The sequence below is a fragment of the Lissotriton vulgaris genome, chromosome 2_1 (assembly GCF_964263255.1).
Source record: "Lissotriton vulgaris chromosome 2_1, aLisVul1.2, whole genome shotgun sequence".
In the NCBI taxonomy this organism is placed as follows: domain Eukaryota; kingdom Metazoa; phylum Chordata; class Amphibia; order Caudata; family Salamandridae; genus Lissotriton; species Lissotriton vulgaris.
Window position 1 is genome coordinate 460340923 of NC_141687.1, and position 27810 is coordinate 460368732.

General features: G+C 46.1%; 1 protein-coding gene across 2 annotated transcripts in view; it reads right to left on the minus strand.

Annotated features, from left to right (window-relative positions):
* Window positions 1–27810, minus strand: part of LOC147730603 (uncharacterized) — a 235450-nt gene that overhangs the window by 2871 nt on the left and 204769 nt on the right. The window lies entirely within an intron of this gene.

A 27810-nucleotide genomic window follows, 5' to 3' on the forward strand; every position in this document is an offset into this window, starting at 1 on the left:
GGATTTGTCGAAAAGTGAAATTGTTGAAAAAGGCCTGGTAAGCATCAAGTCCACATTTAAGGCCCTATTTCAGAGGCAAATTCATTCCTGCCCTTATTTATAGAAGTGGGTGGAATATTAATGCCCCAATTAAAGCAGGACTTGCACTCGAATCCCTAGAGCGACAGGTCTCTAAAAAACACTTAAGCTATCAAAGATGTGAACCACATCTACATGGATTTTAAACAAAAGCACAGGTGCACCACTTCTCAATATGCAGGGAAAGCAAATATACAATTTATTCCCAAGCAGCAGTGTTCTTTCAAAATTTTCTTCATTCCAGTATCAAAAAGATTTATAAAAACAAGGTCATAAGCATCACTTGTTGAAAGTGGCACAGCCGACGCGTTTTATCTTTGAAGCTGACTTATTCAGGGCAATAGTTGTTCCCCATATCATATAGAGGTAACAAGGTTGACTGATATGTGGACCTAATTGCAAGGAGCCATAGACGGCAAAGTATCAAATTCAAATTCTCAAATAGTAGAGATGCATCGTATGATCTACAATATGATTAGATCTAAACCAAGGACTGCATGTTCATAGTCATTGACAAAGTTTATCAGCTTTTAGGCACTTCCTTCCGAATTTCTAAATTGTTTCTGTTCGATGGCACTCAATAATATGAATGGTTTCCCCATGTATACACAGCATCTAGAGCAAAACTATCGATCACACCCGACCATATGCCTCATATATTTTTAGGATTCAGAAAAGGGGTAGTGATGAACAGAGTGTCTGAATTAAGCAGACCACTCTTACCCAGACCAAAGATCAGGGCTTGATCCATCACCGTTTTTTAGCTCACTGCACCATCCCAGCTCAGAACCTGGCTACATGCAAATTAGTATGTTCCTATCCCAGTGCATGATGGGAACAGGGCAAACCAAACTACCAAGCCAATTCTTATACTGGGAAGGAAACAAGCTTCCGGGGACCGGTTTCTGGCATTTCAGCCGTCGTCGGCCCGGCTTGCTTGAATCCTGATGGTGCAGTGAGCAAGGGACTCATGTCTGAGTATACCCTGCCACACCTATAGTGACCAAAAACGATTCAGAAAAAGGGGGTGGTGATGAAAAGAGTGTCTGAATTAAGCAGACCACTCTTACCCAGTCCAAAGATCAGGGCTTGATCCATCACCGTTTTTTAGCTCACTGCACCATCCCAGCTCAGAACCTGGCTACATGCAAATTAGTCTGTTCCCGTCCCAGTGCATGATGGGAACAGGGCAAACCAAACTACCAAGCCAATTCTTATACTGGGAAGGAAACAAGCTTCCGGGGACCGGTTTCTGGCATTTCAGCCGTCGTCGACCCGGCTTGCTTGAATCCCGATGGTGCAGTGAGCAAAGGACTCATGTCTGAGTATACCCTGCCACACCTATAGTGGCCAAAAACGATTCAGAAAAGGGGGTGGTGATGAAAAGAGTGTCTGAATTAAGCAGACCACTCTTACCCAGTTCAAAGATCAGGGCTTGATCCATCACCCTTTTTTAGCTCACTGCACCATCCCAGCTCAGAACCTGGCTACATGCAAATTAGTCTGTTCCTGTCCCAGTGCATGATGGGAACAGGGCAAACCAAACTACCAAGCCAATTCTTATACTGGGAAGGAAACAAGCTTCCGGGGACCGGTTTCTGGCATTTCAGCCGTTGTCGGCCCGGCTTGCTTGAATCCTGATGGTGCAGTGAGAAAGGGACTCATGTCTGACTATACCCTGCCACATCTATAGGGGCCAAAAACGATTCAGAAAAGGGGGTGGTGTTGAACAGAGTGTCTGAATTAAGCAGACCACTCTTACCCAGTCCAAAGATCAGGGCTTGATCCATCACCGTTTTTTAGCTCACTGCACCATCCCAGCTCAGAACCTGGCTACATGCAAATTAGTCTGTTCCTGTCCCAGTGCATGATGGGAACAGGAACAGATTGCTCATTGCACCATCAGGATTCAAGCAAGCCGGGCCGAAGATGGCTGAAATGCCAGAAACCGGTCCCCGGAAGCTTGTTTCCTGCCTAGTATAAGAATTGGCTTGGTAGTTTGGTCTGCCCTGTTCCCATGATGCACTGGGCCAGGGTCAGACTAATTTGCATGTAGCCAGGTTCTGAGCTGGCATGGTGCAGTGAGCTAAAAAACGGTGATGGATCAAGCCCTGATCTTTGGACTGGGTAAGAGTGGTCTGCTTAATTCAGACACTCTGTTCATCACCACCCCCTTTTCTGAATCGTTTTTGTCCACCATAAGCGTGGAAGGGTATACTCAGATGTGAGTCCCTTGCTCATTGCACCATCAGGATTCAAGCAAGCCGGGCCGAAGACGGCTGAAATGCCAGAAACCGGTCCCCGTAAGCTTGTTTCCTTCCCAGTATAAGAATTGGCTTGGTAGTTTGGTCTGCCCTGTTCCCATGATGCACTGGGCCAGGGTCAGACTAATTTGCATGTAGCCAGGTTCTGAGCTGGGATGGTGCAGTGAGCTAAAAAACGGTGATGGATCAAGCCCTGATCTTTGGACTGGGTAAGAGTGGTCTGCTTAATTCAGACACTGTTCATCACAACCCCCTTTTCTGAATCGTTTTTGTCCACCATAAGCGTGGAAGGGTATACTCAGATGTGAGTCCCTTGCTCATTGCACCATCAGGATTCAAGCAAGCCGGGCCGAAGACGGCTAAAATGCCAGAAACCGGTCCCCGGAAGCTTGTTTCCTTCCCAGTATAAGAATTGGCTTGGTAGTTTGGTCTGCCCTGTTCCCATGATGCACTGGGCCAGGGTCAGACTAATTTGCATGTAGCCAGGTTCTGAGCTGGGATGGTGCAGTGAGCTAAAAAACGGTGATGGATCAAGCCCTGATCTTTGGACTGGGTAAGAGTGGTCTGCTTAATTCAGACACTCTGTCCATCACCACCCCCTTTTCTGAATCGTTTTTGTCCACCATAAGCGTGGAAGGGTATACTCAGATGTGAGTCCCTTGCTCATTGCACCATCAGGATTCAAGCAAGCCGGGCCGAAGACGGCTGAAATGCCAGAAACCGGTCCCCGGAAGCTTGTTTCCTTCCCAGTATAAGAATTGGCTTGGTAGTTTGGTCTGCCCTGTTCCCATGATGCACTGGGCCAGGGTCAGACTAATTTGCATGTAGCCAGGTTCTGAGCTGGGATGGTGCAGTGAGCTAAAGAAACGGTGATGGATCAAGCCCTGATCTTTGGACTGGGTAAGAGTGATCTGCTTAATTCAGACACTCTGTTCATCACCACCCCCTTTTCTGAATCGTTTTTTTCCACCATAAGCGTGGAAGGGTATACTCAGATGTGAGTCCCTTGCTCATTGCACAATCAGGATTCAAGCAAGCCGGGCCGAAGACGGCTGAAATGCCAGAAACCGGTCCCCGGAAGCTTGTTTCCTTCCCAGTATAAGAATGGGCTTGGTAGTTTGGTCTGCCCTGTTCCCATGATGCACTGGGCCAGGGTCAGACTAATTTGCATGTAGCCAGGTTCTGAGCTGGGATGGTGCAGTGAGCTAAAAAACGGTGATGGATCAAGCCCTGATCTTTGGACTGGGTAAGAGTGGTCTGCTTAATTCAGACACTCTGTTCATCACCACCCCCTTTTCTGAATCGTTTTTGTCCACCATAAGCGTGGAAGGGTATACTCAGATGTGAGTCCCTTGCTCATTGCACCATCAGGATTCAAGCAAGCCGGGCCGAAGACGGCTGAAATGCCAGAAACCGGTCCCTGTAAGCTTGTTTCCTTCCCAGTATAAGAATTGGCTTGGTAGTTTGGTCTGCCCTGTTCCCATGATGCACTGGGCCAGGGTCAGACTAATTTGCATGTAGCCAGGTTCTGAGCTGGGATGGTGCAGTGAGCTAAAAAACGGTGATGGATCAAGCCCTGATCTTTGGACTGGGTAAGAGTGGTCTGCTTAATTCAGACACTGTTCATCACAACCCCCTTTTCTGAATCGTTTTTGTCCACCATAAGCGTGGAAGGGTATACTCAGATGTGAGTCCCTTGCTCATTGCACCATCAGGATTCAAGCAAGCCGGGCCGAAGACGGCTAAAAGGCCAGCAACCGGTCCCCGGAAGCTTGTTTCCTTCCCAGTATAAGAATTGGCTTGGTAGTTTGGTCTGCCCTGTTCCCATGATGCACTGGGCCAGGGTCAGACTAATTTGCATGTAGCCAGGTTCTGAGCTGGGATGGTGCAGTGAGCTAAAAAACGGTGATGGATCAAGCCCTGATCTTTGGACTGGGTAAGAGTGGTCTGCTTAATTCAGACACTCTGTCCATCACCACCCCCTTTTCTGAATCGTTTTTGTCCACCATAAGCGTGGAAGGGTATACTCAGATGTGAGTCCCTTGCTCATTGCACCATCAGGATTCAAGCAAGCCGGGCCGAAGACGGCTGAAATGCCAGAAACCGGTCCCCGGAAGCTTGTTTCCTTCCCAGTATAAGAATTGGCTTGGTAGTTTGGTCTGCCCTGTTCCCATGATGCACTGGGCCAGGGTCAGACTAATTTGCATGTAGCCAGGTTCTGAGCTGGGATGGTGCAGTGAGCTAAAGAAACGGTGATGGATCAAGCCCTGAACTTTGGACTGGGTAAGAGTGATCTGCTTAATTCAGACACTCTGTTCATCACCACCCCCTTTTCTGAATCGTTTTTTTCCACCATAAGCGTGGAAGGGTATACTCAGATGTGAGTCCCTTGCTCATTGCACCATCAGGATTCAAGCAAGCCGGGCCGAAGACGGCTGAAATGCCAGAAACCGGTCCCCGGAAGCTTGTTTCCTTCCCAGTATAAGAATGGGCTTGGTAGTTTGGTCTGCCCTGTTCCCATGATGCACTGGGCCAGGGTCAGACTAATTTGCATGTAGCCAGGTTCTGAGCTGGGATGGTGCAGTGAGCTAAAAAACGGTGATGGATCAAGCCCTGATCTTTGGACTGGGTAAGAGTGGTCTGCTTAATTCAGACACTCTGTTCATCACCACCACCCCCTTTTCTGAATCATATATTTTTAGGGCAATACGCCATCAATTGTTAGCCTGCAGCCAATATTATGCTGTCAGGCATGCCGTCAGGGGTTCGTCAAGGTGCCAGGTGTCGAGACCAGAGAGCAGAGGCAGGAAGCTTAGGAATAAATTGTATATTTGCTTATCCTGCATATTGAGAAGTGGTGCACCTGTGCTTTTGTTTAAAATTGTTGAGTTCCGTTAGGAATAGCATAGTGACAGTGGGTGTGATACAGTGTGCACACATATCCTCATGACCATAGATGAGGTCAGAATAACGGAGGGATAGCAATTCAGGTGCTGACGACTGAAGAGATGCACTGTCGGGCGCATTGTTTTTACACATCTACATGGAGGTCCTAAGAGGGAATGGGGCCTTTTCACTGAACAACGTTCAAAGTTAAAGGATCCGCCTTGCGCCACCATGGAGGTGCCGCATTTACAATGCGGCGCACTTGTGGCGCAAGGATAGACAGATCCTTGACACATCTTGTCGGCGTAAGGGCAGCGCATTGCTGTATTCATGTCTCAAGTAAGAAGCAACTCCAGCAATGGTTAGGAATGCATATTCCTAACATGCTGCATCACTCCTTACTGAGAAACAACAATTTTAGGAAGGGTCAAGGGGATAAATATTTATAGACTCTCCATATTCAAACACCCCTACTTGAACTATGAACAAACAAAAAGAATTGAAGGGTCTGTGAGACAAGATGCTGAGCCTGTAGGGTCCTTAAGATACCACACAATTGGATTGCACAAGACCAGCCCAAGTGGTCACGCGACACTCAATGTATCATCAATATCCTATCCGACCACCCATTTGGCGGAACCTCGTCATATAGGACACCTGGAACTAGGGTAGTGCGTCAAGGCCCAGATGAATTGGCCATACACCCCATAGTTCTGGCTCAAACGGTGAAAGTGTCCATACCACTGAATGGTGCTGGTCATGTGCAGTGCAAACGAAAAAGTGAGTGGGTGATGTTAAAATGGCGTTCCAGGCAAAAAAAGTTTTTTATTAGTATTCACCTGGACGTCAGGTTAAAAACAGGTGTAGAACAGTGTGAAAAAATCACTGTTTGCTTAGCTTATGTTGTAAAATCGGCCAACATGTTTCTGCCAACTGGTGTGACTACACCGGCATTCTTCAGGGCCATATAAATAAGCTGTTGCTACTGCATAGAAAACACTCTAATATTTCTAAAGTGATGAAGACAGACCAAGAATCCTCGAGGACTGTCAAACTAATGGTGTGGTCAAATTGACCATCCTACCGTATCCCCTTGTGCAAATGTCTTGATGGAGGATACATTCCCATCAGTATGTGGGAGTCAAACCTCACCTCACCCGGCAACGGCTCGGAGAATGAGGCCCCGCTCTCTCCGTCGGTACCTCTCGACTGAGCACTCAGTCGAGAGGTACCGACGGAGAGAGCGGGGCCTCATTCTCCGAGCCGTTGCCGGGTGAGGTGAGGTTTGACTCCCACATACTGATGGGAATGTATCCTCCATCAAGACATTTGCACAAGGGGATACGGTAGGATGGTCAATTTGACCACACCATTAGTTTGACAGTCCTCGAGGATTCTTGGTCTGTCTTCATCACTTTAGAAATATTAGAGTGTTTTCTATGCAGTAGCAACAGCTTATTTATATGGCCCTGAAGAATGCCGGTGTAGTCACACCAGTTGGCAGAAACATGTTGGCCGATTTTACAACATAAGCTAAGCAAACAGTGATTTTTTCACACTGTTCTACACCTGTTTTTAACCTGACGTCCAGGTGAATACTAATAAAAAACTTTTTTTGCCTGGAACGCCATTTTAACATCACCCACTCACTTTTTCGTTTGCACTGCACATGACCAGCACCATTCAGTGGTATGGACACTTTCACCGTTTGAGCCAGAACTATGGGGTGTATGGCCAATTCATCTGGGCCTTGACGCACTACCCTAGTTCCAGGTGTCCTATATGACGAGGTTCCGCCAAATGGGTGGTCGGATAGGATATTGATGATACATTGAGTGTCGCGTGACCACTTGGGCTGGTCTTGTGCAATCCAATTGTGTGGTATCTTAAGGACCCTACAGGCTCAGCATCTTGCATCACTCCTTACTCCTGCTTCAAGCAGGCGCAAGGTTTTGACACAGTGGCGTCGTAAAAGTGACTCTGTACTGCTGCATTGTTGCTTGTGCTCCTAATGTTATGAAAAAAAAATTATTACATTTTAAATAAATAAATTTAACAAAAGAAGCACCAAACATGCACCACAGCGGCATTGGGGCGGCTGGGTACAGGTTGCGATTTCAACATCGGCGTCCAATGCTTTTCAATGGGGACCCTTCTTTCAGGAAAGATGCCGCAGGTGTGTCACCGGAGGTAGCAGGAGGAAGACCAACGGCAGCAGCGGTAAGTAGAGATGTAGGTGGTCCTAGGGGCACCGTCGGTTCAGTTCCCCAAGGGCCAGGAGGCTTTGGGTGCAGTGGTGCCTTTTGGACGTAGGAGTCTTCTTACTGGAGCCGGTCACGGTCTGGAGGGACTCTCTGGATTCACACTGCAGGCACCGTCATGGAGGGCAGGAGAGGTGAGCCAATGCTGGCCATGAGGTCAGGATCGCCGGGGAGACTTCACTGCACAGGTGAGTCACCCAGATTGAGGCTGTGGGCGTCGGGTGCAGAGTGGGCAGGAGACGCGGATCTGCCAGGATCTGGAGTCATCGGGGTAGATTTCTTCTGTACAGTTCGGCTGTACTTGGGAGATTAGAGTCTTTATTGAAAGCAACAGTCCTCCCAGGAGTATCACAGGTCGCTGGCTGCAAGACAGGTTGCAGGTTCTGCAAAACTGGAGACAGGACAGTAGGGCTGGGGCCATGGCAGCCGTCGTCTTAAATCTTCTTTCTTTGTAGGTTGTCGCAGATCTAGCGCTCTAGGTCTGGAGTAGCCACCTAAATACTAAATTTAGGAGGTGTTTTAGGGGATTAGCAGGTAGGGTCAATGGGCACTTTCCCTGGGTAACTACACCCTCTGTGTGCCACCCTCCTGTGGGGGGAGGGCATAGACCTGATTGCAGGTGTCTCCCCAACTTCAAGATGGCGGGACTGAAAATTGTACTTCACCTTGCCCCTCCCACCTTAGTGGGAGGGTTGGCAGAGGTGGGCACACCTCCTATTCATTTAAAGTAAAGTTTTCCTGCTCAAAGTGGGGGTGTAAACCCGGGGCTGCCATCTGCTGCCAATAGCAGAGACTGGTTGTCACATTACAAAGGCGTTAGGCCTTTAAATTAAAACTTCCCTCTTCGAGCACTGGGCCATCCTGGGGGAGGAGGTATGACACCTCTGCCCAGAATGTGCATTTTTTCTGGTCCCAGAGAGCAGGGGCTCTCTATTCAGGAGTCCAAAAACATGTCTGGTGGTGGCTGGCTACCTACAGCCAGTCAGAAACTACACCAGGGTTGGCAGGTTTTCAGGGGGCCCCACTGAGTACATGATACACTAAATCCCACACTGGCATCAGTGGGGATTTATTGTAAGGAGTGGTTTGGTACAGTGAAGCTATTGTGGTGCTGTGGAACTCGAGATGTTGAGATCCCAGATCGTGTACAACTCTCTATGGCTTCCCTGGCACTTACAATATTAGGTAAATGGACCCAAATATTCTAGGGTCATACCTGCTCATGTGATATGCCCTTACCTGTGGCATAATGTACCCTGCCTTAGGGCTGTGAGGCCTGCCAGGGGGGTGACTAACTTACGCCTACAGGCACTGCTGGTTGGCATGGCACCCAGACAGGAAGCCATGTCGACTTTGTTGTTTTCTCCCTCACAGAGGCCTACAAGCTGCAAGGCAGTGGCATGGTCCGAGGAAGAGGGGAGGGGACGGGGCATCCCAGGGGACGCTCTTTAGCACCCAGGCCCTAGATACCCAGCGTACCAATTACTAGGGACTTAGAGGGGTAGAAGTACCAGTTGGGGATTTGTTTTTAGGGAAGGAGCACTGGCACAGGGGACCTGATTGGCAGGAACCCTGTGCACTACATCTGAAAACCAATCAAGACCAGGCAAAAAGTAGGGGGCTAACCATGCAAAAGAGGCACTTTCTCACAGGGACTGAAATGTCGACTCATAACATCTAAGAAGGTCAACTTCAGCAAGAACAATCACCAATGGCATTTGTCTCCTTCAAAAAGCCTTTTTAGTATTTTTGTTTATGTGTAATCCCCTTTTACTGTTTCTTTCTTTCACGATGGTCATTTATATATTGATGTAAATATTGTTCTTTGTTTGAATAATTGTTTATTCAAAGGTTGATGGGGTCTCTTAAGATATTTATATACATACATGTGTATATAAGATATGTTAAAAAAAAAAAACTTTTGCATTAATAGCATTATTGTGTGAAATGTCTCTCTTTATCATTCATCATTCAAACAGATTATATGTGTAAGGCAAGAATGTATTTGGTATATAGTTACGTGTTGCTCAATGCACAATCTTTATATTTTTGATATGCTTGTATACCCACCCCCTTGTGCTAGTTAAAGGGTATTGCCTATTTTGCTACTGTGACTGCCTATGACCAGGCCATGACAGGACTAATGATTGGAGGCAGCTGTACTATTGTCCTGAAGTTTAGGCATTTCTACATGTACACCAGTGAGGGGACCTCCTACTTGCTCTCATTGTAGTCAGTCATCACTGACTCTGCCCGGCCTAGGTGCCCCGCTGTCTGTGAAGTAGTGCTTGAACAAATGAGGGGTGTGGAGAAACAGTTTGTGCAGCCTGTATTTATGTAGCCCAGTGTCTCACAGCTAAAGGCACACAAGGGGTCTGCTGTCCATCTCCTATATGTCACCCTGTAGAGCCATCTCCTCCCCTCCCTTTTATTTTTGATACTACTGTAAAACTAATTTTATGTGTTTGGTTTGGATTCATAAACCATCTACGGAGCAGTAAGGCACACTTAGCCTGAATCAAAGCCAGTTACAGTGAGATGAAAAACATGAGCAAAGGACGGCGGCCACTATCCTGGCCAATGCAACGCACACAGAAGCGATAGGTTGCCTACTCTTTCCACATCCTGTGTCCTGTTGTGCCCAGTAAGCAGTAGTTCATCAAGACCTCCTGATCAAGGAGGAGGTTATCTGGCTCCATTACAGATATGCAGTAGGCATTATGCAGTGCCTACCATCCCTATAGAAACCAGACTGACAAGCCATCTTTGGAAGCAGGTTGGTGTGGAACTACAGTGCAGCTAAAGGGACAGTCATAGGCCCTCTCCAAATGTTTTGAACAACTTTGAATCAGAGTGGCCGGCTTGCTTGGGCTGACCCCGTTTCTCAATACACTATGGACAGGTGAGTCCATTCAGAATGCACCATCCACCTTAACTCCATTCAGAGTAAAGACTTCTCCAGAGGCAAGAAAACCTGACTAACTCCCCTGGATACGAGCAAATAGACTCCAGGACTGAGGACTAGACTTACTGTGATGTAAAGGAAGAAGGAATAAGTCTGCCTGGTAAGCCTAGAACCTTCATTGATTAAAGCCTAGTATCTGCTTTGATTAAAGCCCAGAGCTCTATCCCGGTTGCTGCACGCCATGCTACAAGGAACATGATAGAACAGGTGACCTGTTGGTGTTGGCAACCCTTTCCTAAGAATGCTGGTATCAGAAAGGAGAGTTCTCACCCTCTCTCCCTCCTTCCCAGAGAGAAAACTACCACCTCATCATCCTTTAGAGCACGTGAGCTTAGAGAGTCAAGAAGCTGATGTGGGGATCACTGCAAGACAGGTTTACAAGTGGAGTCAAACCCAAAGTATGGTGGCCACTCTCCACTTCCTTCATCCTTTTCAGCCACTGCCCTAAAGGGTGGCCTGCTTGTGGTAGGTCCTGTGCCCTGGAACTTGCTGACAGTACTGATGCACAATTTCCCGGTGCCTGACTTTGTGAGCAGTGACTGTCCCACTGAAACCAAGCTGTTGCCCTACTTATTACAGCGTGATCTACAATGAAAGAATTGTTAAAATGCCAAATTAGGCCAGTATTCATTTAAATACGTATCTATTTTTTAACATTCCCTATGGGACATCTTTACAAACAACTCAATCAAACAATCAGGGAAATTATAGGCACACTACTCCCCCGTGAGGATCTCAAGGTGCTGGAGGTTGGTGGGTGGGGGAGAGGGGGGTCAGCAGATCTGTTTCATTTGAAAAGCCAGGTCTTCTGAGCCTTCCTAAAGGTGTTCAGGGAGGGAGCATGTTCCAGGTCTTGGCCGCGAGGTAGTAGAAGGATCTTACCCCTGCTCTGCCGATGCGTGGGGTTTTGGCGAGGAGGAGGTTGGTGGATCGGAGGTTTAGTTTGGAAACGTGGAGGCTGATTCTGTCATTGAGGTATTGGGGTCCGGTGTTGTGTAATTCATAAACAGAAACTTAAATTGCACAATCGTTGAAAGGGTATGTTTTCTGGTTGATCAGTATTATGAAAGAATAAGTCAATGGGTGCTTCTAGGAGAATGTTAGTTTGCCTCTGTCAGATCCCCCTTCATTGGGATGTTATGGGTTTTGTCATAGCACAAATCAAAGTGTATGTCAACTTTCCACCATCGGTCCATCAGGTGGGCAACTGCGCATCCGTATAAACCAATCCGGCAATCATAACATTTGTATCTCACCCACTACCTCAAAACCATTTGGTGCAGGTCATCGAAGCACCTAAAACTGCTAGATCTTGAGAGCATTCTCAAAAGTGAAGAGCTTAGGGATGGCTTTTAGTTTTCAAGGAAGCAAATTCAAAAATTTTGGACATGCACCGAAAATGTTCTTCCACCTATGCTTTTGCTTTTTTACCTGGGTATAACCATGTCAGCTACTTGGTATAAACCTCAACCTTTTGAGGAAACAATTGGGGATCATTTTCTTTTTCCGAATAACTGTGGGAGGAATTGTAAGTTTTTAAAAATAAGACTCAGGCACCGTAACTTGAGTCTAATAGGGTTTCGAACAGGAAACTATTGAAGGGCACATCTAGCCTGAATAACCTTTTTTTTTTCTCTACTCCTGTGGTCCAACGGATGGCAGCATTTTAAACAGATTGTAGAGTGCATCACAAAGTATGGTAATCCTGCACAAGGGCTGTTCCAGCATTCCGTCTACGACTTGACAGCAGCTTCTTCAGACAAACTTTAGTGAGAGGGAGATAAGAGAGAAAGTCTGTAGGTATTCAAGTAATGGGAATGGCCCTCTACCACGAGGTCCCTCTGTGATGCAAGAGATATTTGCAAAAGGAACAGAGGTAACACCCTTCAGCAGCCAGGCTAGCTCGAATCTGGTGGCGTAGCGAGCATGGGACCCACGTCTGAGAATATATCCTTCCTACTTAGGGGGACAAATGCAAAAAGAACAGATGACAGACGGAATGCTGAATTAATCAAACTCACCCCCAATCAGAGGGTAAATCCATCTTTTTTTTCATGCCAAGCCATTCCAGTTTAGACCCAGCCATATACAAATCCGTCTTGACCCTACTCCCCATGGAAACAGTCCAAACCAAACTGCCAGGCCAGTTTCTTCCTAGACCAGAAACACACACCTGAATTTCAATATCAATATATAGTTCCAATTTTTAGGTTGAGCCTAGCAGCGTGCATGCACCGCTCTGCAAGGCATGCTGTAGCTGGTTGGGGTGCTTGGACAACGCCCACCACTTTCCATTTGTTCCTTCTTGTACTTTTTGGAATTCCTTTCTTGGTAAAACGTTGCTCTTTGGCCTGCCTTTGGGTGTGTTTTTAACTTTGTGGCGCCCCAGTTACATGTCCCCTTACACTCTGATGTATTTTTCGTTTGTTTGGTGCACTTTTTCACTGAATTGGTCCCTTGTCGCTTGGTCCCTTGTCGCTGGACAGCAGGAATGGGAGGAGTGAGGGGGACCACAGGTTAGCTTTGCCAGCGCACACCGGATGACCTCAGGCTTGCTGCTCTCTTAAGGAAAGCCAGAACAGTCTTCAGGAACCGGTCTGCCCCCTCTGGTATGTACAAGATGGGCAGTCTTGTGCTAATCTGCACATTTGCTACTTTAACATATAGCCTAATATAGTGCACAACGTTTATTAGTACAGGGACAATGTAGTTGTATAAAACAACAGGAAAGGTAAACCATGCGTGTGTCAAGTAAGCTTGCTTCCTTTACCTCAGTGCGATGCCGTCGACGTCATCAACTGGCACTTCCGCACACAGGACCTCAAACTCTGTACAGCCAAGGTGGACTGTGCATTCACCGCGACTTAGTCACGAGCGGCAGCCAACTTAGGTACAGGCAGGAACGTGGCTGCTTGACCTGTCCCCCACCCACTCTCTCATCACTGCTTGCCCCCTCCATGCTCGCCGACTTCATCCTTTATTGCTTGCCCAGCTAGCCCCCCAAATTGCTACTTGTTTAATAAGTTAACTGATAGGTTTACTTTTGATATAACTGTCAACATGACTTACTTTTTTGTTACTATCTCTTTGTATTAGTCTCCCTGTCTACATGCCTGCTTTCAGTTGTTTTCATATGTGCCTATGAATTTGTGTATGTGTATCCTTGTGTGCATGTGTGTAAATGTATTCACTGTGTATTGTGTGTGGCAGTGATTTTGTCGAAGTAACTTTCCTGTGCATGCCTGTCAGCGTGCGTGCACATGTGCACAACATGTACTTTGTAAATGAGGTTATTTCTCTGTGTGACTGCTTCTGCCAGAGTGACTGCAAAGCCGAGAGACAGGGTGACAGTGTGCCTCTGTGTTTCCTCCTTTTAATGATACATGCGATGTATCTATATCTGTGTATTTCCATGCCACCTTCTGCCAACATGTGCTTGCTGTGAGAGTACGAGGCAACTATGAGCAGTCACAAACTACTCTTTGTGATGACGTGGACTGTCCACCCACACACAGGTCATCGTGCATGGCCTTTTTTGACCGCCTAGGCTATTGTCCTTGAATAATGTGTTACAGAACCACCAGTACCCTAATTAATGAGTTCTACACTTTGTTACTTTTTAACACTTTTAATTACATTGCCTCATTTTACATCTGTTTCATATGGACTAAAAAAGTATTGCTATTCAGCTTGAGTCATTTTTATGCACAAGATGTCCAGCACTGTACAAACGTGACAAGAAGTGCACGCAAGTTTCACGTTTACATAGATGCAAGAAACAGACAGCTTTTCATTGAATAAAGCTTACGTAGTGCTTCATGGCCAAGAGTCCCTCAAATTGCTTTGAAAACATAAGAACACGGCCCAATTGCCCATAAAACCAGCCAATAAACTGCTGAAACAAGCATTGGCAAAACGACACAGCCAATAGCTCTCGCATAGTCGAGACCTACTGGCCTTGACCATGCATGTTTTGTTTTAGGTGATGGCAAAAAAGAATGTCAGAATAACGTAGGGTTTGAAAGATAGGTGCGATTGGGTCAGCCCTTGGTTACAAATAAGATCAGTTGTGCTTGATGTTCTATAGTTGTCACAGATCCATTTTCAGCATTGATCAGAAAATTCTCTAGCAAACTCATCTTCCAACAGACCCATTTCATGTATACTTGAGAATCGGTAAAAGACTAATGCTATCGGTATAAGACTGCTAATGCTTGTTTGACATCTGTCAAAAACAATAGGTTTCGCCTATGCAAGATCTACTGGCTTTGTCAATCTTTTTTACGTATTGCAAAGTAGCGCAGGTTGCTGTGCAAAATGGGTTAAGGTAAAGGAAAAAACGAGCTGTCATGTGGCCAGCAGGGGACCATTCATACCAATTACAAATATTTTTGTTTCCTTTCCGCCATGTTGCACAGCAGCCCGAGCTGTGGTGCAAAATCCCTAAAAAACATTGACAAACCAATTGATCTTGCATAGGAAAAACCTATTGGCTTTGCCAATGTATGGTTCTTTTAGGACTTGCATTCTTATCGGTAACTTTGAGGCCAACAAGAAAACAAAGGTTTTCAGAAATGTAGATCTCAGTCAGAGGCCCTTCCCCTGCCAGAGCCTAGTATCTGATGTCTTGACTTCTTCATCTGTGGAAGGGGGAGGGCAGATTAACACTGCAGCAGTGACCATTTGCCCCTAGCACAGCAAAAAAAAAAAAAAAAAATATTGGCAAAACCAATACGTCTTGCCTAGGAAAAAGCTTTTTACATTTCAATTAGTGTCTTTTAACTTTGTAGTACTGCAGCGTGGCTGTGCAACGTGGCTAAATGTAATGTTTGGAAACACAATGCCACGGCCAATGTTTTTTTCCCCTAACTTTACTTTTAGCCATGCTGCTGTACAACAAAGCCAAAAGATAGTCAATAGCTTTTGAATAGGCGAGACCTATTGGCTTTACAAATGCTTATTATAAATTAGCATATAATCTGAATTATAACAAAAAGAATTACAACATAGAAGATCAATAATGTTCAGAAATGTAAAAAATTGTATTTAGGATCTAACAGCGGCAGCTCCTCCGCAATGGCCGAGAAGCGCCGCCCCATTGCCTGGCTCAGAGCCAGCAAATGAAAAATAAATAAATGTTTTAGCATCGTTTTATTTTTTATTTGCCAGCTTGTGCAGGGCGAGGCATGGGGAGGAGGAATGCTATGTGCGCTCACTAAGTGTGCATATGTGTTTCGCCAGCCGTCTCAGGCAAAACACACATGCGCACTTAGGTTTCCCCAGCCTAGCTGTATTTAACAGCTGGGCTGGTGAAATTCACACAGACTCCCTGGTCAGAGCCGAGCGTCTTTCCAGCCCGCTTAGGCCAATCCCCACGCTGCTCTCATATTATGAAAGCAGCACAGGGATTGCACAGGGAGTCCGTGACGCTGTCCAAGTTCCTGCTGGGACCAGGAAGGCCGAGGGGCGTCGCGGGCAGCAGCTCCAGGTAAGGGCTTATTTATTTGTGCATTCCCCCCCTCCCCCCATTGCCCCCCTCCCCCCGCGCTTGCTCCCCCTCCTGCTCTATCCCAAGCCCGCCCCACTTCCTCTTCATTGTGGTGGCTGCCACTAGGATCCAAGACCATACAGCCTAAAATTCTATGTAAATAGGTGCAAACATTGTGTCCTTACAACGTCCAAAGCCGAATGCGGCGCATAGTTGTGTTATTCAATCAACGCATGCCATTGGAAATTCGACAAAACCATCTGCATTTAAATTCAACAAAACCAGATCACAATGTTATCAAATCCGAATCAGGAAGTAAGTGGATGGACGCACTGGGTCCTCACCGGTCTGAGAAGCTGGGGGAGGCACCAGTCCCCAATCAGCACGTGGAATACTAAAGCAATTAGCTGGACTAAGAGGAGTAGCTATGTACCGATGCTCAGAGTTATGTAGAAACAAAATTACCGGATTTGCCAACATCTTAATCCACCCTTCTTTTTTTAAATACATTTATTGTCAGCCAGTAAAATGCCATGCCATTTAAGGTGGGATAGCACTATTGGGAGCTTTGGGAGCTATGGTAGAGTAAGATCTCCCTGCCTTACAATATCACAAGAGACAGAACAGTGGGTTAATGCGCTTGCCACAGGTATGTTGTCAATGTACTCTAAACCAGTATGCAGAGTACTTGGAAGTAAATGCTAAGAGACCTCTGTTGATGGTGTGTGCTATAAATTGTGATCTAAATATTACAGCAGGTAAGAAGTGCATGGGGCGGATAGTCTTTTGAGCCGTCGCAGTAGAAGTATGCCGTACATGAAGGGAACACGAGCCTCGAATAAACAAACGCTGCATGCAGTAAAGGAATATATTCCGCTGCCGTAATTTAAAGTACAGGTCACGGGGAAACCTGCTTTGCCTTTCAGCAGAAAGTCCAACGGTTGCAGAGACACGTGCAGCAGACACCTCTAGTGCAATGCCAGCCAAGAAGCTCCTAAAGGGTGAAGGAGGGATGCGGGCAAGCCGCGCAGCCTCCAGAGATGGGACACTTACTGAACATACTGGCTGCAATAGCGATCTAACTGCTGAAATAAACAGATGGCATCAGTTTATACAACAGAAATAAGTCTTCAATTATTAATTAGCCCCCAGATTCATCAAAGCCCTGTTTTGCGAGTCCTTAATAGCAAATTTTAAGGATTCGCTATTAAAGACTCGCAAAACGGGATGCATGTAGAAATCGCAATATTTTAGCGATTTCTACTGCTTCCTTATTTGCGATTCGCTAATTGTTTGCAATTTCAAGGGTGCCAGGGTGTCCAAAGGACACCCTGTTGCACCCCTGAAATGGTAATGTACACTGGTGTTGCGCACACACATATCCCAAGGACATGTGTTTGTGTAAAATACAACTTAGAAAAATGCACAAAAGTGCATTTTTCTAAGTTTTTGCTATTTACCATGTAGTTAGACTTGGCGGTAAATAGCGGCCCCAGATTTCGAATTCGCAATTTTGATAAGGTTCATGCATTGCATTTAAGGAATCTCAATTTGAGATTCCTTAAATGCAAAGAATCGCAATTTAGCGAATTCTTAATTACCGATTTTTGCATTTGGGATGATGCATCCCAAATGCAAAAATCCTGGTCGCAAAGGGTCAGATTCTGAGAATCTGCCCCTTTGCGAGCGGATTTACGCTTGATGAATCTAGCTGTTAATCCTTTATAACCAATATATCAGATCAGTGTTTGTAAAAGTGAAAGGAGTGTTTTGAGTCCTTAAAGTGGTTCCCAAACTTTTTCAACCAATGACTCCCTTGGCTTATTGGCCGTGGCTCCCTATTATGTGACATTTTTCTGCAGGTGGATGGATGTAAGCCCCGCCCCGGGAGAACTCACACTTTTCTTCATGAAAATAATTTGGAGTACCCCATGCCAACAGTACTCCTGTAGTGTAGAATGGATTGGAACGCCTAGTTCAGTAGGGACATTTATCACACACAATACATGTCAATTCTTTTACATTTATAACATGAAAACGGACTTAATTTACCTTAGGAACATATACTTTATAACTTCAGGAAGCCAAAATTACAATCTGTTCTCAGAGTAAATGTTTGTGGTTACTTAGTACCTAAAACTATGCTGCGGGCTGTCTGACCATCTATGACAGAAATACAGCTTTAATGGTAAGTTTATCTTTGTAGTTCAAGCGCAAAGTCAGGGCACAGTTTTGCAAGGCTACATCTAACTAGGTCCTGCAGATTGAATACACTACTTTTGTTGGGCAGCATTGGGGTAACTGCGCTGCTCGAGCACCATCCATGCAGGGGGTCGGTTGTGCTTTCTTCCTATCTCAGTTTCGTTTTAGCTCAGGGTGTGTACTCCTGATGAGCATATGTGTTCTTCAGTACTGCAGAGTCGGCAAAAGCAATTGACACTGGCACGGTCAGAACTGCCAATGTAGAGGTCGAAAGGGCTACACTGGTATGAGGGACAAACCGATGTTTATTGCAGCTTTTCAATTAATAAAGGTTCATAGGTGGGTATGAATTGGTCTCTGGCCCCTCATCATAGGAAATCCGCTGGAGTGGGTGGTGAGGAGGTACGCAGGCCCTGATGGGCTCAGGTCAGGAAAATGCAGGTGCAAAATTAGGTGCGGTGGAGTAAGGGCATATAGGGAGCCTCAGAACAGATCTTAGTCAAGCTAAGCAGTGGTCACTATCCTCCAGCCTCTCTCAGTTGATTCCCTTTACTGACACTCAGAACCACCAGACTCCAGCTCTCCAGAAGGAAGGCAAACTCATTCCATGGTGGGGCAGGTAGTGTTTCTTCTTTCTCTTTTTAATTTCAAAACAGCACTGTTTTCCTCATTTCTGAAGTATTTCCCTAATCCACCAGGAAAAAAGACGAACCTTTTTGCCTCCTCTTCCAAATGTATTTCGGGAACTGTATGAGCCTGGAGGATGCTGCTTATATCGGTGTCTTAATAGTTGGGCTCCAGCTACACACATTTAACATGGGCCCGGTATGTTCTAAGGTAGCTGCATTACAAAACGCGTTTCCTTCCTGTGTTCTCTAGCAGCCTGTTAACACTCAGGTTGTGGGTTGGCCACCGGTGACCTCTTGCCATGCAGAAGCTCTTGGTTGCTGGCTTCTTAAGCAGGAAATGGGAGTAACCCATCTCCATTAGTAACATTCAGTTCTGCACTCTCAATAAAGAATGCTCTGTTGTCATCTGGTGGACAAAGAGGTTTTATTCTATTACTAGATAACTCACATTTCTAAGATGTTATTGGCACATTTATGACTTTAATTCTAAAATCTGAAACCTTTGGAGCGCAGCGCCCCTGGCTAGTTTGGAGGGCACACCAGGGTGCCGCGGCACACAGATTGGGAACCAATGCCAGGGCTTAAACTTAAAGCAACATCAATGGCAAGCAACTATGCAGAGGGTGGAGGACGGACAAGGAAACAAGCAGTGATGATGGGGCAAACACGCCTCCAGGCATGAATCATTTTCAGACTCTCACCTGCAGCAGTGAGCATAGGTGTGCTCTGGGCTCCAGCGGCCAATGCGGTCGTAGAGTTGGGTCTGGGTCTGTCCGGACGCAGGGATCCACATTGACGATTTTAATAGTTTACCGCGTGGTGCGAACAGGGCTGCCATTGGAGCAGCCAGCCTCCCACAACTTTGCTTGAACCGCGGCGGCGGTGTGCAATTCTGGCTATTGTTACATGTGGCAGCTCAACTCAGCTAGCCCCCAAGCCTACCAGGAGCTCGCAGCGTGCATGCCTCATCCGCTGCCACCAGTTTTAGTTACACTGTCAGTACTGAGAATTAGCAGCGCTGCGGATTGACAGCCCAGGCAAGTGCAATCTATATCATGTAGAGAGGATGTAGCCTTACAATTAGAGCGTCAACCTCAAAGCTGGAGAACCGGGTTCGAGTTTCGGCAAGGACGCTCAACATCCTTTGATGTGTTGAGGGCAGCTCTAAGGCTGGAGGTTGTTAGTGAGGAGCTGACTGTGTGGTTCCTGGACGTTTTTTAATTTGATCATTTTGTCTATTTTAAAAAAATCTGCCCACTTTGTCAATTTTAATAAATATTAAAAGCTCATTTACCTGCTAGTGATTTCAGAGGCATAGGGGGTGACTCGCTCTCTCTCCTCCGTCTCTTCCCGATTTGCGGGTCTGTCCGAGCGAGCGGACCCACCATCTTGGGAGTAGCGGAGCGGCGGTCTAGCTTCTCACGTGCTCCTCGGACTCTCTGATTGAAAAGTTGACGCTGGCGCAAGCACGCAGCATTGAGGGCAGCTCTAAGGCTGGAGGTTGTTGGTAAGGAGCTGACTGTGGTTCCTGGCCGTTTTTTAATTTGCTCATTTAGTCTACTTTTTAAAAATCTGCTCACTTTGTCTATTTAAAAAAATATTTTAAAAAATGATTTTCCTGCTAGTGGTTTCAGAGTCACCCCTATGCCTCTGCATAGCGGCGGTCTAGCTTCTCACGTGCTCCTCTGACTCTCGGATTGAAAAGCTGATGCTGGCGTGTGCGTGCAGCGGGCGCGCCGCTGCAAAGGCAAGCCCGTCTGCGCCCGGCGCCAGTTATGCTGCCCCTTTTGGGGTGTCCCTGGGCCCAGTCAACGGGAGTGGTCATAGGCGCTACTCCAGTAAAGAACTGCATTATATTGGAGAGCAGAGTAGGGATAAGGGGGTTCTTTGGTTTGCAGACACTGCCTTTCCCTTGACAGACTTTCTGGTGAGTGGCATTCTCGTTTGTCGGCTTTTAAATGGGAGATCTTTACTTAAGCACAGTGTGGAGATACAGCTGTTGCTTGAATCTCACGAGCTTCATGCCTTGTTCAAGACGGAAACTTGGACTCGCCCTGATTGTGAGGTTGACTCTGGGAAGGCCTGTCCGCCAGGCCATAAAATCTGCCACAAGCCTAGACCGAATGGTAGTGGTGGTGGGGTGGGTGTGATCTTTAAGGACACGCTGAACTTGACGGTCATCGATATTGATGCAGTCGCTGGATGTGAATTATTCAGGTTTGCTATTAAGAATGCACATGGGCATCTCTTAACCGGGATTATATGCTATAGACCCCCTAAGATTTTCACTTCACTCCAGCAGCAGCTGTTATTGGAATTGTTCACCAATATGGCTACTACTCACCGTAAACTGGTGATCCTAGAAGATTTTAATTTGTGGCTGAATGGCTCCCTTGATGTAGTTTTTTTTAATGTGCTCCATTCGTGCCAAGGTCTTGGCCTCCTTCAGCAGGTTTCTCAGGCCACCCATATAGGTGGACACCTGCTGGATTTAATCTTTTCTGAGACCAATCTTCTTGCGGTTGGGGAAATCTTAAATGGGCTGGACTGATCACTTTTTGATAAAAAAAATTGTGAATTCCGTTACTCGCAACTTTAGGGCTCCTGGCCAAGTGAGGGAGTATGTTAGTAGGGACTGGAAGACTCTGGTACGGAAAAGAGGCGTGGCTCCCTTGTTTCAGGTTGAGGAATGCTTCTCACCTGTCAGGCAGGTAGAGAACTATGCTTCTCTCTGCTCGAAGATTACTTCGGTCTTAGACGCATCCGCTCCCTTAAAACACCATAGGAGCAGGGGAAGACCTTCGGCTCTCTGGTTCACGAATAGTCTTAAGACTTTGAAACTAGAATGTAAACATGCAGAGAGGAGGTGAAGAAATGGATACCTGGACAAGGATAGGCCTACCTGGAAATCTAAAATGGTGGATTACAAAAAGAAAATCCATAGGGTCAAGGCGGCATACTTCTCTAAGGTGATTCTTAATGCCCCAAATAGCTCCAGAAGTATTTTTAATATCTTGAACAGTCTTATAAGTCCTGACTGCTCTAAGAATGAGATTCCCCCCTCTCAAGAACTTTGTGAGAACCTGGCTAGGTTCTTCCAGGATAACATTAAAATGAATATTGATGATTTGGGTGTGGAGCAGCAACAGACTGGGGCCAAACCCTTAGTGGTTGATTGCAGTGGGGATACTCTGGAGAAGGGTGTGGGGGATCTTGGCGCCGCCTCTGAACAGGGGGGAGATAAGTCCCTCTCAGAGTTTGCGCTGCTGACTCCAGAGGAGTTCAGTAGGATGGCCCATGGTATCCTGTCCGGGTCTCCGCTTGACCAGATTCCCTTAAACGTTGGAAAGAGTTTGAGGTAGAGCTTTTTCCCACACTCCGTTTGGTCTGTAACCAGTCTCTTTCTACTGGAGTGGTTCCACCTCAATGGAAACAAGCTTTGGTGACCCCTCTGCTAAAAAAGCCCTCTCTCGACCCAGAGTGCTTGAAGAATTTTAGGCCTATTTCGCTTCTGCACTATCCAGCTAAAATTGTGGAGAGGGTGGTTGCTGGTACTCTCTCCAAGCACTTAGAACAGCATAAACTCTTGGAGGAAGTCCAGTTTGGCTTCCGGCCAGCCCACGGCACAGAGACTGCCTTGGTGACTGTGTTTGATGAGCTCCGATGGCGGGCAGACAGGGGTCAGGCAGGTGTGTTGATCCTGTTTGACCTGTCTGCCGCCTTCGACACAGTGAACCATGGGACCTTGCTGAGTAGGCTGAGCGAAATGGGGGTTACAGGTAGCGCCTTTAGGTGGTTTCTTCGGGATAGACAGCAAGCCGTGTCCCTCCCTCCTTACCAATCCGCCTTTACCACCATCTCGCATGGCGTTCCTCAGGGCTCGGCAATTATCCCTATCTTATTCAACATCTACATGAAACCCCTGATTGCGGTCATCAAAGAATATAACATTGATATTGTTAATTATGCTGATGACACGCAGCGGATTCTCTCTCTTGAGGGAGATCAATCAACTTCTCTGGAAGCGTTTCACAACTGCCTGCGAGATACGGCGTGCTGGTTGAAGGCAAATTCCCTGCAATTTATTGCAGGTAAAACGGAGGTGCTTTACTGTCCAAGGGACAGGGTCCAATCTGTCCTACCCAGCAACTTTTGTCCTTCTGACTTCTTCCCGTAGGTTCAGCTAGTGAAGGCGGTTCGAAACCTGGGCGTTATGTTTAACAGCAATCTCACTTTGGAAGCTCAGGTTTCGAAAATAGTGGCAGGTTGCCTGGCCATTATTAGATTGCTTAGGAAAATTCTCCCTCTGCTGCCTTCTCCAGCCCGGGCAGAAGTGGTGCGTTGGACCGTGCTCAGTAGGCTAGATTACTGCAATTCCCTGTTGCTGGAGTCCCCAGATGATCTTTTGGACAGACTTCAAAGAATCCAGTTGGCTGCGGCCAAGTTAGCCCTGGGGTGGCCTAGAAGGTCCTCCTCCTCTAAGGCTCTGGCTCAGCAGCACTGGCTCCCTTTGAGACAGAGAGCCCAGTTTAAGTCTCTCTGTCTGGTGTTTACAGCCAATGTGGAAAACAACCGCCAGGGAAGGGAATGAAACAAACATTTGAAAATAGCAAAAGAAAACCCTGTGCTCAAAGACAAGTGTCCTTTTGATAGAAACAAATCAGTGGATGAAAATTATCTAGAATTCTACAAACGGATTAGAACCAGCCTTGATTATATTGTCCTAATGAAAGAATTAAAAAAATACACATAGACCCTCAGCACCGTGGTATAACGAGGAGCTAAAAAATCTAAAAGCGGGCTGTAAACTGGCAGAAAGAAAGTGGAGGAAGCTCTACGTGGATGAGGATAAAATAGTCCCGAAAGCAGCCTTGAGCAAATATGAAATAGAGATCGCCAAAGCAAAAGCAGAGCTCTATGCTAGCACTATTTTAAGTGTGTTGATAGTGCTAGAAGTATATTTAAAATAATGATTGATCTCTCTAAACCGGACTGCCTAAAAAATTTGATCACCGCCACACAGGACCTATGTGATATTCTAGCTATATTCTTTGAGGAGAAAATTTATAAAATCATTGATGGTCTGGAAACGGACAACACAGACCAATCAGAAGGACATAGTCAGGTTAGATTGGCTGAGATGCCATCACTGGATAAGAAGGAGGAGAAGGTGTCTAAGGATAAGATAGAGACTCTGGAACACTTCAAGACTCTAACAGAGGATGACTTTAATACGTTAGTTTCTAGGGTCTTCTCAGGATCCCCGCTGGAACGATTACCGCACCGGGTGTGGAAAGAATTAATGGAGGAACTTTTACCACGACTCCGAAAGATCTGCTGCAAATCTTCGAGTAGCAGAGTAGCACCAGCATGTTGGAAACAGGCTATATTTACACCACTATTGAAGAAAGCCATGTTAGACCCTGTGTGCCCTAATAACTATAGACCTATTTCTCTTTTACCTTATCCTGTGAAAATAATAGTAAGTCTGGTCCGTAAAACACTCTATCAATTCCGAGAAACTAATTACAGGCTGAAAGATGAGCAATTTGGTTTCCGACCGGGACATGGAACAGAAACGCTCTACTAACAGTCATGGATGAACTTAGAATGCGAGTAGACAAAGGACAATCAGTTATACCGATCCTACTGGATAGGTCTGCTGCATTCCATATGGTCAACCACAGAACCCTCATGAAAAGGCTTACTGAAATTGGGGTAGGTGGCACAGTAATTAAGACGCTTCAGTCATACTTGTTGGACAGACAACATGCAGTGGCCTTACCCCCTTCAAATCTAAGTTTGGAAATATTAAGCACAGTGTCCTGTAAAGATCGGTAAATCTATACTACTATTATAAAGAGAGAACTTGCACCTTTTGGCCAGGTAAACTCGGGAACCACAGCGCCAATCTACACACCCGATACATCTATGAAAATGTCAGGGTGTGTAGATGGACATATGCTATATAAATAAAAAAAAAAAAGTAAATTAAAAAAATTACGTTTCTAAACAAAGTAGTCCCCTGAAAGTAGCGCCGGCCCGGACCTAGCGCTGGCCACGATGCGACGTGCGTGATGACGACAAGGAGGAGGGCGGTGCAGTAATGCCTTGATTTCAGTCTCTCAGGGCCGTGTCTCTCTTCTATGTCTACGGCTCTGCAGCGAGCTGTGGGCGGGCCTCGGAGCTCTCACTTTTCCACACACTAAAGATGGCGACAACGGGGGAGCCGAGTGCTGGGCTGGAGAGTCCGAGCGACGAGTGCGGTGGAGCGGAGGGTCCGCGCTTGAGCGTACTGCCCGGAGAGTTGCTGGAAAGCATCCTCTGCTCCCCAGGACTTACTGCCGCTGACATCTTCCGTGCGGCTCGGAGCTGCCGAAGGTTGCGGGATCTTTGCGGGGCCCGAGGAAAGGTGTGGAGGCAGCAGTTTCGGAGGAGGTACTGGGGCGCAAAGGGTTTACGATTAGAACAACAATTCGGGGGCGCGAGTGAGCCTGGGCGGGAGGGGGGCGAGAGTGAGTCCGGGAGGGGGGTGCGAGTGAGTCTGGGCGGGAGGGGGGCGGGAGGGAGTCGGTGCGGGAGGGAGTCGGTGCGGGAGGGGGTCGGGGCGGGAGCGGGTGTACTGCCCCCAGCCCCTTTCTGCCCCAGGCAACGCTGGGGCGGGCTGCTAGTAGATCTATATTGTTCAATATCTATATGAGCCCACTGATTTCAATCATCATTATGTCATACAAAGTTAACCAGGTGAACTTATCTGGTCACTGTAAGGGAATCAATCAATATCACTCAACCCCTTCCACAAGTGCATGCAAAAGAATGCAGGATGGCTTAAAGGTAACTCCCTGCTGTTTAACGGTGACAAAACGGAGACCCTTTGCTGTATGGTAAAGAAAGTTCTTCTTTCCCTCGTGGCTAATTTCTGGCCAATCCGCACAGATAAGCCACGGATAGCCTCAGAGACAGTGCACAATCTGGGGGTCGTTTTTGACAACAAACTGAGTCTAGAAAGCAAGGTAATTAAAACATCTGGTTCTTGCTTTTCTGTTATCAGACAACTACAAAAATACTTTCAATGCTACCTGTCTCCGCCAGAGCACAGTAGTAAGAAGTGTAATCCTAAGTCGATTGGATCATTGTAATGCTCTGCTATTGGGTGCTCCAAATTTCCGGATTAAGAGACTCCAAGGAGTTCAGACAATAGCTTCAAAACTAGCATTAAAGAGACAACACAGATCATCGGATTCCATGTCTTTAAGGGAGCTTCACTGACTTCCGCTGACACAGAGGATACAGTTTAAATCGCTCTGTATTGTGTTTAAGGCACTGCATGGTCTCGGGCCCATACAGCTACAAATCTAATTCAAATGGTATGTCCCACCCAGAAGCCTTTGTTCGTCATCAGCCAACCTGGTAAGTAGGCCCAGATTTAGAACAACTAAATTTGGAGGAAGAAATTTTAGTATTGAAGCAGCACAACTCTGGAATGAGCTCCGTCTACTCTAAGACAGACAGAAGATCTATTACAGCTCAGAAAGAGGCTTAAAACATGGCTCTTTCCAAAGGAGTAATTAAGATTGCCTGATAACATCCAGCAATTGACATCTATATAGGAATATGTATTAATAGCTGTGCTTACGTAATACAGCGCAAGGATATCGTGGGGTGATGGTGCGCTTTATAAATAGCTGTAACATAACATAACAAATGACGGACCTAAGGATACGTCAGCACACAGACATGCAGGAGCTAAGAGAGAGCGTGCGCATGCTATAAAAATAACAGTGTTTGTACACAGTATTGTAAGTCTCGGTGCACAGTAAGGTGATCCAGGCCCATAGTAAAACAAGCACTGGCAAAGCCAATAGGTTTAACTTTTGTGAGATCTATTGGCTGTGTGTGTTTTTTACGACATGTTGCATAGCAACGCAAGATGAAATGCAGACAATGCCAATAAAGTATTTTTCGATTATACTTACTTTGCTGAAGTGCCTGTTGTGACAATGCTTCGCCCTTTAAAGCTCTCAATACCTATCTTTAATGCACTATCGGGATCCGTTTTTGAAGCTTTTTTTTTATCTACAGTAGCTTTCACTGACAGCACATAGGCGAAAACTAAAAAAACAACTGAAGGCACTCCTGCTATTAAATTGCCCAACAGTTCAACCGGGATGCATTCAGTTATACAACAAACAATATATGCGCAGCTTAATTTGTAAAAAAAAAAGTGCTAGGACCCTCATCAGGAGGCCCCTGCAGCTTGCACCACCCCTTGCCACTGCCACTGACCAATACAGCTACCAACCATCAAACTCCTACAAGTTTGGCCATTCAGACTATTCCAGGCCCCCAAAACTATAAGAAGTGCTTGTGGGGCAGGTATTAGTCATTTTTAATGTTTATGGAATTAATAAACAACTGCTTTTGTGCTCATCTATAAATTAGTCAAAAAGCGCCACCATGCGGCAGACTGTCAGCTGGTGCTGAGCACAGGAAACCACAGTCTCAAATTAAGCATTGAATACATGTATTCCAAACCCTTGCCCTTATTTTTCGGCATGAAAATTCCAGTTTGAATAATCAAAAACACAGTGAAATCTATCTTTGCATTATCTCTCGACACAAAGAAATGGTCTGGGTATAGTAACTACTTGACTAGCAGACCTCAACATTTACATAATAATGAACTTTGAGATACAGAGCTCACGATTTTTTTTTTTCGATTTGATTAGCTTTATTCGATTTCAATATAAAAATCATAAAAGCAACAATACATAAATATACACCTTTACATTTCATTTCATAAAAAAATAATAACATCTGTTAAAATGGGATTAAATCAATAGAATAAATCCGCTAATCATTGAAGAGCGAGAAAGTAGATCAAATTGATTAAACGTGGAGATGATGTGATCACTCAATACAAGACCACTTCTGCCCATCAGGTGGTTGCTCTGTGCGTTTTGACATTGCGACCGGACATATAATGTTCTAGGGTAGAATTCACTTAGGCTCCAGATAGATATAGGACCATCTCCTT